The 13,977-nt window shown below is 42.6% G+C and overlaps 1 pseudogene; it reads left to right on the top strand.

Annotated features, from left to right (window-relative positions):
* The first annotated feature begins 8,325 nt into the window (after positions 1 to 8,325).
* LOC100936354 (immunoglobulin heavy variable 3-66-like) lies at positions 8,326 to 9,024 on the top strand (annotated as a pseudogene).
* The last annotated feature ends 4,953 nt before the right edge of the window (positions 9,025 to 13,977 follow it).

Below are 13,977 nucleotides of genomic sequence, written 5' to 3'. Positions count from 1 at the left end.
TTCAAGTACAGAGATCTTGATTAAAGTAAGTTGGGTTCTTTCCACACACTAACCCTCACCTCCCCCAGAGAAAGAGCAGAGATTTTCCTCACTCTGAGTCTGCAGGAGCTGTTCCTGCATGACTCAGAGCCTGCAGAGAGCACCGCCAGGTGCAGCTTCAGTGAATCAGGTATTTCTCCATGTGGGTGACCTCCACTGCCAGCGATTGCTGCTCAGGTCTAATTGTGGGTTAAGCATTAGGACACCCTTCAGGTGATCACATCTCAGTCTTATTCTGAAAATCACCATGAACAGAGATAGTTCAATGGCCATTCTCCTGACATAAGTTTCTCTTTATTATTTGCTTCCAAGTATGGAGAAAAATGTGACAATAAATTTGTCAGAATCTAACCTCAGAATCCACTGCATTACTCTAGGAGACTCATAAATTGAACACAAATGAGCTGTTTATTCTCATAAAAATGTATGTATTTAGGAATTTCAATGTGTTCTCCAGAACCTGTGCATGCCAACAACTGTGTTTCTCAGTGCCCACTTGGCCTGGTGAAGCCCTCACAGACCCTCTCCATTACCTGTGCCGTCTCTGGATTCCCCATCACAACCAGTGTTTCCTGCTGGAGCTGCATCATAAATCCCCCAGGAAGGGACTGGAGTGAATCCACTGCACAGGTCATGAGGGAGTGCACATTCCAACCTACTCCTCAAGAGTCCAGTCACCATCTCCAGATCCATGTCCAAAAAGCAGTTCTTCCTACAGCTGAGCTAAGTGAGTCGCAAGCACATAGCCATGTATTTTTAACAAAAGACACAGTGAGGTAACCACAGTGGGAACTCACATCCAAACCTCCCTGTGGAGGTGCACAGGACAGCCACAGTTACTCAGGACAGGATTCCTCAGGACACGAAGGGACACTCAAGACCATTGTAGATGCCCTCAGGTAGCTGGGGGTTCTCAGGAAACATGGAGGAAAACCAGGACACCAAAGGGTGCTCAGTACAGCAGGGGACTCAGGACAATTGTGGGGACTCAGAGCAGGTTCAAAGCTCAGCCTCAGGGCAGGTGCAGCTGGGGTTGAAAGGGGCTGGATGAGGGGTTTTGTGACACCATCATATTTCACCACTAGACACACTCCACTTTGTCTATTCTAATGCATGTGAGTGTATGATTAGAAAATGATATTTATATAAACACATAACCATAGCTAGCTGTGTCAAGTTGTCCTCTTGCTAGGTGTCCATAGATAGGTGCATCAGCCTTGTCCATAAGGACTAATTCCCCGCAATTACTTGAGAACCTCATAAATTGTGGTCAATTATGTCAGATTCCTCTCTTTTTCTGCCTTCCTTTCTCCCTTCTTCTCTCTCTCACACAGAAACTTACATACACCCACCCCACAACACACATAAATCTATAACTTTTATTACCTGATATATTCAATAAACCTGATGAATGTGCAGCTTTTCCAGCTTCGTTATTTATGCTGTTGTAACAATAAGAACAATGTGTTTCCTAGCTGTGTACTTCTCTAAGCTAAGTAGCATCTTTGTTTATAATACCTAGAATGAAAAACAACCCAAATGTCAATCATCAGCTTAATTGGTAAACAAATTGAGGAAAAGTCATTCATTGGCATACTACCCACTACTGCCATGAACTAATGTTGGGTACACTCAACAGCATGGCTGAATTCACAAGTACTTGTGTTGAGTAAAATGAGCCAAAGCAACAAAAGTGCATACATAAGATACAACTTTCATACATTCTATAGAACAAAAAGTAATCTAAAGTTACATAAAAATCAGTAGTTCACTGTGAATATTGTAGAAGAGGAGAAGGACTAGGAAGGAGGAATTATAGTACATGAGAAAATTTTGAGGGAATTGACTTGTTATCTATGTTGCTAGTGATAATGTCTATGACTCATCTGTAAAATTGAACACTTCATATGGAGATTATTATTTTTAATTTAACTCCATTAATGATAGTACTAATTATAGCAGGTATAATTTGGTATCAAAAGAATTAGAGATAAATAAAATACATGAAAATTCAGAGACTCTTGAATATACACATAAATGAACCCTGGGCATCTCTGTATTTTTAGAGAAATGCTAGAATACAGAAAAATAATGGCATAATTTTATGTCACTAAAAAAGTTTATCAAACTCCACCAGTCATGTGGTATTAGTTCATTTCCACAGTGGTATAAAGAACTACCTGAGACTGGGTAGTTTACAAGGAAAAGAGGTTTAGTTGGCTCACAGTTCTGCATGGCTGGGGAGGCCACGGGAAACTTACAATCATGGTGGAAGGTGAAGGGGAAGCAAGGCACATCTCCCAGGGCAGCAGGAGAGAGAGAGATGGGGAAGTGACACACACTTTTAACCAAGCAGTGGTTGTTAGAACTCACTCACTATCACGAGAACAACATGGGGAAACTGGACCCATGATCCAATCACCTCTCACCTGGTCCCTCCCGTGACATGTGGGGATTACAATTTGAGATGATACTTTGGTGGGGATACGAAATCAATCTATATCACATGTCCTTCTCTGTCCTGGAGTTGTTTCAGGAATCCAGGGTGTCCGGTTGATAGAACCAGTGACACCAAGCTCACACCATCAGTTGTAGTTGACACCATGCAAAGCCAAGAGCTCACAACTAAGATTTAGTTTGAATTTCGTGTCTGATGAAGTCACACTCAGAGAAAGTGAATATGGAAAAGTTTATTATTTGCACTCTATAGGTGTCTGCTGAGTGCAGGGCAGGTCTCCCAGGAAAATCTAAAATGGCTTGAAAGAAGAGAAAAGGAGACCGGCTCAGCATTTTTATAGTGGTTTGGTCCTGGGGGCAAAGTGAGGGTTCCCACTCACAGAAAGGGGTTTGCAGGGTTTGAAACTCCCCCTGGCATCGAATGAAGAAGTTCCTGTGATTTCAAACTAGATTCACCTTGTGTGGCAAAAAAGGAGATGATGGAGGAATATGCCTTAAGTCGTCAGCAGTCATGCACCAGAAAATAGTGCGACAACTTATTCTATGCAGCAGGAATAAAAATAATTAATAAGAAAGAAGATAAGGGTTCAGTGTGGGTGGACAACATGCAGGTCTACAGAAATGAGATGCCTTTAGAAATATAAGCAAAGAATAATGAGAAAAAGAAGGAGGGGAAGGGGAATTAAACGGGGTCCTGGTCTAATGTCTTGAGTAGAAGCTTCTCACAATCAAGGACTACCAGCTCATTCTGCAGGTCTTAGGTCAGCCATCTGCTTAAAAACATCAGAAATGCCAGAGAATCTATGAACATGCTCAGTTTAACATTTCCTATTTGAGTAGCTTTACAGTTGTGTGGAATTCTTAATTGGTTCTTGTTTTTTCTTTTAGATACAGGCTCTCACCCTGTCACACAGTTTAAAGTGCAGTGGTGTGATCATAGCTCTCTGTAATTTTGAATTCCTGACTCACATATTCTTCCCATCTTAGCCTCTTGAATATCTAGAACTAGAGGGGCATGCCACCCATTCCCTCCTTATTTTTTATTTTATTTTTTCATATAAATAAGGTCTCTTCGTGTTGCCCAGGCTGGTTTTGATTTCCTGGTCTCATGGGATTTCCCTCACTTCACTTCTGAAAGCGGTGTGATTATAAGGATGATCCAGTGCATCTGGCCTGAATTGATTCTTTAGTTGTAAAATATGAACCCAATAATTAACTGCCTGAATGTTTTCTGCAGTGAGTTAGTTAAAAGGATCTGACACGATTCCTTTCAATATGATTCAAGAGCAGTATTGTCCACTGATGTTCCTTCCAGTTTCCTTGTTGAAGATCACAAGAGTCTGTGGAAAAGAGGTAGTAAGTAGGCCACCTCGAACTCTTCGTGGTTGGAGTGGGTACCACACATGCAAGCAGTAGGACAAGGATGATCTCTGGGGGTAAAGTCTATAAACATATAGGCCTTTTAGCTGCCGAGTCACAGGTGTAGGGAAAAGAAAGAGAGATCAGACTGTCACTGTGTCTATGTATAAAGGGAAGACATAAGAGACTCCATTTTGAAAAAGACCTGTACTTTAAACAATTGCTTTGCTGAGAGGTTGTTAATTTGTAGCTTTGCCCCAGCCACTTTGCCCCAGCGACTTTGACCCAACTTGGAGCTCACAAAAACTTGTGTTGTATAAAATCAAGGTTTAAGGGATCCAGGGCTGTGCAGGACATGCCTTGTTAACAAAATGTTTACAAGCAGTGTACTTGGTAAAAGTCATTGCCATCCTCTAGTCTCAATAAACCAGGGGCACAATGCACTGCAGAAAGCCGCAGGGACCGCTGCCCTTGAAAGCGGGGTATTGTCCAAGGTTTCTCTCCATGTGATAGTCTGAAATATGGCCTCGTGGGATGAGAAAGACCTGACTGTCCCCCGGCCTGACACCCGTAAAGGGTCTGTGCTGAGGTGGATTAGTAAAAGAGGAAGGCATCTTGCAGTTGAGATAGAGGAAGGCCTCTGTCTCCTGCCTGCCCCTGAGAACTGAAAGTCTCAGTATAAAACCCGATTTTACATTTGTTCACCTCTGAGATAGGAGAAAAACCGCCCTATGGTAGGAGGCGAGACATGTTTGCAGCAATGCTGCCTTGTTATTCTTTACTCCACTGAGATGTTCAGGTGGAGAGAAACATAAATCTGGCTTACATGCACATCCAGGCATAGTACCTCCCCTTGAACTTAATTATGACATATGTTCTTTTGCTCACATGTTTTTTGCTGACCTTCTCCTTATTATCACCCTGCTGTCCTACTACATTCCTTTTTGCTGAAATAATGAAAATAATAATCAATAAAAACTGAGGGAACTCAGAGGCCAGTGCCGGTGCAGGTCCTTGGTGTGCTGAGTGCCGGTCCCCTGGGCCCACTGTTGTTTCTCTATACTTTGTCTCTGTGTCTTACTTCTTTTCTCAGTCTCTCGTCCCACCCGACTAGAAATACCCATAGGTGTGGAGGGGCAGAGCACCCCTTCAATAGGGTAATAACTGATGCATCCTGAGGAGTGGACCATGGTTTCATAGTGCTAGTGGGAGAACCCTTGGCCAAGCGAGTTTTACATTTCATTAAAGATTTGATAATTTTAATGTAAAGATGCCATTTTTTAAACATTCCCAGAAGATTGTGAGTGGGATTGATTCTGTCTCGTATAAACAACGACAATGCCCTCCACGGTTAGATTATGTTATAAACTAGAATGAGGTAGAGCATTTGGTGTATTAAATCACTATTTTTTTAGCTTCTATGTTAGTTTTTTGTTTGTGTGTTAGCATTTGCTTTAAAATTCTATTAATCAGATCTCTACTTGGTAGAAATTCATCTGAAAGTTTCTTCCATTGTTGTCCGTTTTGATAGGCTTTCCAGAAGATGTAAGAACCCTCTCTGTTTTCAAAAATATTGCAAAGTTGTGCACCATCTAGAAACATAGGTACTTAATTCTAATTTTTAATTTATTAAAAAGTTGTGATAAGTGCAAAGTTTTCTGCCTTCTGAGTTGATTTCACAACACACAGAATAATATATACTAAATGGAAGTTTGTACTAGTAATACAAATTACTGGTTAATAACCTCTACTTTTATTATTGAGGTATTATCCATCAATATATAATCTTAAATCAATGATCTCAATGGGAATCTTACCTAAGTAATATACAAAATATTTTCCTGATCTTGACATAAAATAGATGTGAACACATTCTTCATATTCAGTCATGTCTCCTGTCTATTACATTATGAACCACATACTAACTTTGAATTTACTTGAGACTTGTTCTAATTTCAAAGTAGTTATTTTTTATCTTCACACAGCTAGATAGTTATGTGTGGCTATTTTATCAGAGAGTGATAAGATACAATATTAACAATTTTCACTGCAGGCATGTCTAGGCAAGCCCCCTGTGCACAATGACCTTGGTGGGTTGGACATTCTATGGGGACTCTCCCCTGTCTTCCTAGGAGTGTTATCTGCCTCCTCCCTCTATCATTTTCCTCTTTGAATAAGTGCATCTAACTGCCATTAGAATAGAGACAAAGGCCAACCTTAACTGCATCCAGCTGATGCAGGATGTTGTTTCGGGAAGATCTCCCTTGGAGGCCTGTCTAAGGGACCCAGTAAAAGGGAGTCATTATCCCAGGCTTCACTTGGATGACCATCTGGAGTTGATGCCTGAAGGTGAGAAGAGACAAACCAGGTTATTAGAAGACATGTATCAAAACCAAACAAGGTGGTAAGGACAGAGTGAAAAAAAATTCCAAGGATGCTGACACGCCCAGATAACTGCAGCTGTAGTTGTGCCTGCTAAGATTTGGGTGAATGGGGCTTGGCTTTTGTTAGCTCCCTTGGACTTATTTTCTGAAACAAAGAAACCTCCGGGTTAGGGGGACCCTATTTATTCCAGTCACCTGGCATGATTTGCCAGATAATTGCTCAGAATTAAAATATTCGTCCAGATTTTTATATAACCCATGCCTTTGTTTCTTCTGAGCTGCAGCCAGAGATCATTGGTTGGTTCACAGCGATAAGCAGAGTTACTCTAAAATGGAGGCAAATATTTAAAACTTATTTTTTCTCTCAGTTAATGGATTCTATAGAGAAAAGTAGCTACTCGACATGGGAATGTAAAAAAAATGAGTAAACTATGATCTTATTCTGAACTCATTAACAACAAACCTGAAAAACCAATTGAAGAGACTGTAATTCAACGACAAGGATATGATATGTTTTGAAACATAATTTTTCTCTCTCCAGTTCTGATTTTTGTCAGAAACTAATCATTATAGGACTGAGTTGTTTGCAAAATAAACTTTAGTCTTGTGGTTGGTCTGATCATTTGCATAAAGTGGAGCAATAATAATTAATAATAATTCTGTAGGAAAAGCCTGCAAGCACCAGGAGCTTCACAGTCTAACACTATGAGCACACGCATCCTCACGCAACTCACTGAATATTTTCAAGTCAGCCAGTTCTTAGCTTAAATAACGTCCAGTTGGTATCTGTCCCAGGTACACTAATATATGGTTCTCTCTGCAGGCCCCTCTCTCCACAGATTTAAGGGTTTTTTTTTCTCTGTAATATCAACTCAGATATGTTGAATGTTTTTTCCTTATTAGTGGTTTTTCAGGTTTGCTGTTAATGAGTTCAGAATAAGATCATTGTTTACTCATTTTTTTACATTCCCGTGCCGAGTAGCTACTTTTCTCTATAGAATCCATTAACTGGGAGAAGAAATAACATTTTGTTATGGGTGAACAATTAAATAGTTTGACACATATTTATGTACCGGTATATAATGCAGCTTGAAATCAAGGCATGCCTCAATCATAAAAAGCATGGCTAAATTCTCAAAGAATTGTGCTTAGTGAAAGAAGCTAAGGAATTAAGAGTAAATTTTATATAATTCATTGTAGAAATATTAGAAGATGCCACTATCATAAATTAAAATGAAGAAGATTTAAATTTTTCTGAGAATATGGTGTTGGGAATGATGGGGATGTGATTTAAGTTTCAGAGGAATAAGAAAAAAGATTTAGGGATTAATTTAATTATTCAAAACTTGATTGAAGTGCTGAGTGAATGGCTGCAAACATAGCTCTACATTTTTCAAATCATTCACTGTAAATTTGAATTAATTATTTATTTTTGTACTTGAATAAAGCAATAACAAAGAAATAAATGAACATTTTTGCTAAAATGGAGCAATAAAAAGACTGATATTGACACAGGAGATATGACTGACTTCTGAAAACACACACACATGAACCGTGGTTCTCTCTGCATATTTAGATAAATTACGGAAAGTTGTCATAACAGATGGGGAATCCTGCAGACTTCACTAGGCATAGTCCATGCTGCCCTGGAGTTGTCTCAGGGGAGCTGCCTCCTCCAGTGGTTAGAGCACAGGCCCAGGTAATAGGACTAATTTTTTTAGATGTGTTGTTTTAGACACACTGCACAACTGCTGTGTTCTCTGTGTAAATTATCTCCTGTAAAATGTAACATTGAAACTTGCCTTAAATATATTGTGTAAATGTGTAAAAATAAAATCAGATTGTGAGAGCTAAATGCTAATCAAGGCACAATCACATAATATAAAATTATATTTTCCTGAATGATGGAATTACTACCAGTCTCCCCCAGGACACTTCATCTGCACTGAGCCCGGCCCTCTCCTCAGATGTCCCACCCCAGAGCTTGCTATATAGTGGGGGACATGCAAATAGGGTCCTCCCTCTGCTGATGAAAACCAGCCCAGCCCTGACCCTGCAGCTCTGGGAGAGGAGCCCCAGGCCTGGGATTCCGAGGTGTTTCCATTCGGTGATCAGCACTGAACACAGAGGACTCGCCATGGAGTTTGGGCTGAGCTGGGTTTTCCTTGTTGCTATTTTAAAAGGTGATTCATGGAGAACTAGACATATTGGGAATCAACATGAGTGAGAGAAACAGTGGATTTGTGTGGCGTGTGGCAGTTTCTAACCAATGTCTCTGTGTTTGCAGGTGTCCAGTGTGAGGTGCAGCTGGTGGAGTCTGGGGGAGGCTTGGTACAGCCTGGGGGGTCCCTGAGACTCTCCTGTGCAGCCTCTGGATTCACCGTCAGTAGCTCTAGCATGATCTGGGTCTGCCAGGCTCCAGGGAAGGGGCTGGAGTGGGTCTCATACATTAGTAGTGATGGTAGCGCATACTACGCAGACTCCGTGAAGGGTAGATTCACCGTCTCCAGAGACAATTCCAAGAACACGCTGTATCTTCAAATGAACAGCCTGAGAGCTGAGGACACGGCTGTGTATACTGTGCGAAAGACACAGGGAGGGGAAGTCATTGTGCGCCCAGACACAAACCTCCCCGCAGGAACGCTGGGGGGAAATCAGCTGCAGGGGGCGCTCAGGAGCCACTGATCAGAGTCAGCGCCGGAGGCAGGTGCAGAGGGAGGCTGATTTCCTGTCAGGATGTGGGACTTTCTCTACTTCTTACAGTTTCCCCAGGGAACCTCTCTAAGTTTAGAATTCTGTGCCTAAGAACGTCTTCTCTAAGTATTTGAAAGAGATTATTTTAATATGAAGAGCTATTCTCACTCGCACAAAATGTGGATTGATGCTTATTGGGATGAAAAGTCCTCAAACATGGTCACCACGATCAGAGTCTGAGTAAGCTCAGGGCTTCCTGCTGAGTCTTCTCCTATCAGACCAAGGACAGGGACCTCAGTGAGGTTCCCCGACTAGAACAGTCTTTATGGATACAGATTGTGGGCGGCAAGCCACCCAGGTGCCGAGGCAAGAGACCGAGGACACGAGCTGTTCCAGTATAATAAAATATAAAATAAGAATAGTTATACCAGATATAGATCTTAGATATGATTATATATGACTATCATTCATCATTAGTTGGTAGCAATTACTCTTTATTCCAATATTATAATAATCCTCGCTCTACAATCATAACCTAGGAAAAGCCAGGCCATACAGAGATAGGAGCTGAGGGGACATGGTGAGGAGTGACCAGAAGACAGGAGTGCGAGCCTTCTGTCACGCCCGGACAGGGCCACCAGAGGGCTCCTTGGTCTAGTGGTAACGCCAGTGTCTGGCAAGACGCCCATTGCCAAGCGGACCGAGGTCTAGCAGTAGCCTCAGTGTGAAGGAAAAACACCCGCTACTTAGTAGACCAGGAAAGGGAGTCTCCCTTTCCCCGGGGAGTTTAGAGAAGACTCTGCTCCTCCACCTCTTGTGGAGGGCCTGACATCAGTCAGACCCGCCCGCAGTTATCTCAAGGCCTAACCGTCTCCCTGTGATGCTGTGCTTCAGTGGTCATGTTCCTAGTCCGCCTTCATGTTCCATCCTGTACACCTGGCTCTGTCTTCTAGATAGCAGTAGCAAATTAGTGAAAGTACTAAAAGTCTCTGATATGCAGAAATAACATTGTAAGCTGTTTCTCTCCTTCTCTTCTCTCTCTCTCTGCCTCAGCTGCCAGGCAGGGAAGGGCCCCTGTCCAGTGGACACGTGACCCACGTGACCTTACCTATCATTGGAGATGGCTCACTCTCCTTATCCTGCCCCTTTGTCTTGTATCCAATAAATATCAGTGCAGCCTGGCATTCGGGGCCACTACCGGTCTCCACATCTTGGTGGTAGTGGTACCCCGGGCCCAGCTGTCTTTTCTTTTATCTCTTTGTCTTGTGTCTTTATTTTTATGCTCGCTCCTCTCCGCACATGGGGAAAAACCCACCGACCCTGTGGGGCTGGTCCCTACACTGATCACAGACAATAGAGGGTAAGCCAGGATCAGTGTCATGTAGAACCTCACAGGTTCCACCTCTGACCCTTTTCCTGACACTAAATATGCAAATCAGCATCAGCACTGATCTGGTGATTCTTTTGTTCCTAATCCATTTACTTCCTTTTTCAGTCATTGTTTTCACTTTTCCGTTTGCTTTTCCTGCTTTCTGGAAAAGGAAGATTTTTCCCTGTGGTCAAAATTCTCGACCTCAAGCCCTTTCCTGGCGCTCAGGTGGGTCTCAGGCTGTGGCTGCTGCAGTCACGCGGGAGAGGCTGGTGGGACTTTCTTCACTCCTCGTCACTCAGGGCCCTCCACTGTGTTGCATGGAGACTTATCTGGAAATGCAAGTTGTGACTGAGAACTGAAGGGGACAAGCTTGTTTGGTTAATGTGGGATGTGGATGTGTTTCTAATTCTGTTCTGATAAACTTTCACAGAGTAACTTTCTGCACTAGTCGTGTGAGGAAGAGGGTGTGAACGTTGTCAGAATAAAAATAGAACAACTTGTGTTATAATCTTTACAGGTGAAGCTGGAGAAGGTCATGAGTAGAGGGTTCGCATGCACACAACCTTGATAAAAAGAGCTACCATAAAAATTACTCTGTACAACCACAATCTTCAACAAAGCTACCACAACAATAAAAGAATTAATATTGTGAGGATATCTGCCCTGCAACTCCCTGTTCAGCCTTAAACTGATTCCACCCTTGTTATTAATTCTTCTACCCCCAGGATAATTGCCTCAGAACAGCTCATGTAAGTCCTCTCATTTATCCTTTAAAACAACCTTTACCAACCTTTACTAACCTGTCTTCCTTTACCTACCTAAATATGCCCAGGGATAATCCCATTGGAATGCTCATTTTCAAATAAATATTATTTGATTTTGGAGAATTTCTTTCTGTCTGATATTCAGGTGTGACAAGCTGCACAGGGTCACGCCACTTTCCTGTGAGATGTAGGGGATAACAATTTGCGGGGATGGCTGGAAACATCCAATATCCTCAGGGTCGGCCATCAGCAAGCGCAGGCTGGAAGTCTCAGAACAAGTTGAAGCTGCTTAACCATGGGATTTTACCTTCTCCAGATCTGTTTTGATGGAATCAGGGCCAAACTGGTTATCAATAATAATCTACCTAACATTGAGTCAACTGATCACAGTTTTAATAACCTCTATTAAAAATTCACACCACCACTTGGATTACTGTTTGATCAAATAACTACAAAGTATTTTCCAGCCGAGTACACCATAAAACAGACCATTACCCATGGAGAAAAACATTTAACACGAGTTCTAGGTTCTTACATTGTTAAAGGTGTAAAACTGATTATTTTTAAATTATGCTTTTTATTTTTGCTATTGAGTTGTAGAAGTTTCATTTACATTTTGGATATTAAGGCTTTTTTCAGATACATGATATATTATCCAATTCTGTGAGTTGGAATTATTTCATTGCTTTGCAAATATTTTTTTAATCTAGCCCAACTTGTTCAATTCTGCTTTTTTTTTAATGTGCTTTGAATGTAAAATCCAGAAAAAGATTGCTAATTTTTGAGGGTTGGGAGTTTTACAGTTGCAGGAATTTCATTGAAATATTTAATGCATTTAAAGTTAATTTTCTCCCCTCTCCCCTCTCCCCTCTCCCCTCTCCCCTCTCCCCTCTCCCCTCTCCCCTCTCCCCTCTCCCCTCTCCCCTCTCCCTCTCGTCTCCCTCTCCTTCTTTTTTCAGTCTCCCTCTGTTGCCGAAGCTGGACTGTACTGCCGTGATCTCGGCTCGCTGCAACCTCCCTGCCTCGGGCTCCTGTGACTCTCCTGCCTCGGCCTGCCGAGTGCCTGGGATTGCAGGCGCGCGCCGCCACGTCTGAATGGTTTTTGTATTTTTGGTGGAGACGGGGTTTCGCCGTGTTAACCGGACTGGTCTCCAGCTCCTGGCCTCGAGGGATCTGCCTGCCTCGGCCTCCCGAGGTGCTGGGATTGCAGACGGAGTCTCGCTCACTCAGTGCTCAATGGTGCTCGGGCTGGAGTGCAGTGGCGTGATCTCCGCTCGCTACAACCTCCACCTACCAGCCTCCTGCCTTGGCCTCTTAAAGTGCTAAGATTACAGCCTCTGCCCCGCCACCACCCCATCTAGGAAGTGAGGAGCGTCTCTGCCCGGCCGCCCCGTCTGGGAGGTGAGGAGCGCCTCTGCCCGGCCGCCCCATCTGGGAGGAAGTGAGGAGCGTCTCTGCCCGGCCGCCCCGTCTGGGAGGTGAGGAGCGCCTCTGCCCGGCCGCCCCGTCTGGGAGGTGAGGAGCGCCTCTGCCCGGCCGCCCCGTCTGGGAGGTGAGGAGCGCCTCTGCCCGGCCGCCCCGTCTGGGAGGCGAGGAGCGCCTCTGCACGGCCGCCCTGCCTGGGAGGTGTACCCAACAGCTCCGAAGAGACAGCGACCATCGGGAGCGGGCCATGAGGAAGATGGCGGTTTTGTTGAAGAGAAGGGGGGGAAGTGTGGGGAAAGAAAGGAGAGATCAGATTGTTGCTGTGTCTGTGTAGAAAGAGGTGGGCATACGAGACTCCATTTTGTTCTGACTAGGAGAAATTCTTCTGCCTTGGGATGCTGTTGATCTATGGCCTTGCCCCCAGCCCCGTGCTCTCTGAAACATGTGCTGTGTCAACTCAGGGTTAAATGGATTAAGAGCGGTGCAAGATGTGCTTTGTTAAACAGATGCTTGAAGGCAGCATGCTCTTTAAGAGTCATCACCACTCCCTAATCTCAAGTACCCAGGGGCACAAACACTGCAGAAGGCCGCAGGGTCCTCTGCCTAGGAAAACCAGAGACCTTTGTTCATGTGTTTATCTGCTGACCTTCTCTCCACTATTATCCTATGACCCTGCCATATCCCCCTCTCCGAGAAACACCCAAGAATGATCAATAAATACTTCATAAATAAAAAAAAAAGAAGGCAACATTAGAAGGTTAGAGTTCATCAGAAATATAGAATTTTAAAATGTGAGTTCAACTGAATAAATTTGAATTTCTGTAGGAAGTAAAGAATCAAAATACCCATTTAAAGATTGCAATATATGGTCATTATTTTTAAACTATTTGATTAAACCTGATAGGTTTTCCAGAAATGAAAAAAATCAGTTCTGAAACCAAAGCTGATTTTCAGAAAATGTGAAAATGTAACTCAGCCCTATTCATAATACTTTCTCTAAAACTTTATCTTACAGTCGCTTTAAAATAACTATTCAAAAATGTAACTGCTATGTTAATGTTTTGAAATAACTTAAAACATTTTAAAATATGAATACTGTCATTTAAAACAAAGAAACTGGAGGAAGGAAAAGTAGAGAAAGAGATGCCAATTCCAGTCCAAACCTTTATTTGCCAAGTTTTCTTAGAATGACTTTTACCAATTGACGATTTCCTGTAAACAGAATGTGTAATGGAAATACTGAAACACTGTTGCCTAAAGTGGGATTATTGACTGCTACTGTGAAGCTACTGTAATGTAATAAATTATTAAATTGTTGCAAAAAAAAAAAGACACAGATACATAAATGCCAAGCAGAGCTCCTGATAAGCTGGAGATAACCAGCATTACCTAAACGAGGTGATATAATTCTAGCCTAAAGCAAAGAAGCTGGACATTTTAGTTAGACTGTGAGCAAATTTATTATTTCCTTTAGGGTCCTCAA

The sequence above is a fragment of the Pongo abelii genome, chromosome 15 (genome assembly GCF_028885655.2).
Source record: "Pongo abelii isolate AG06213 chromosome 15, NHGRI_mPonAbe1-v2.0_pri, whole genome shotgun sequence".
Taxonomy (NCBI): domain Eukaryota; kingdom Metazoa; phylum Chordata; class Mammalia; order Primates; family Hominidae; genus Pongo; species Pongo abelii.
This window is presented reverse-complemented; position numbering and strand designations above follow the sequence as displayed.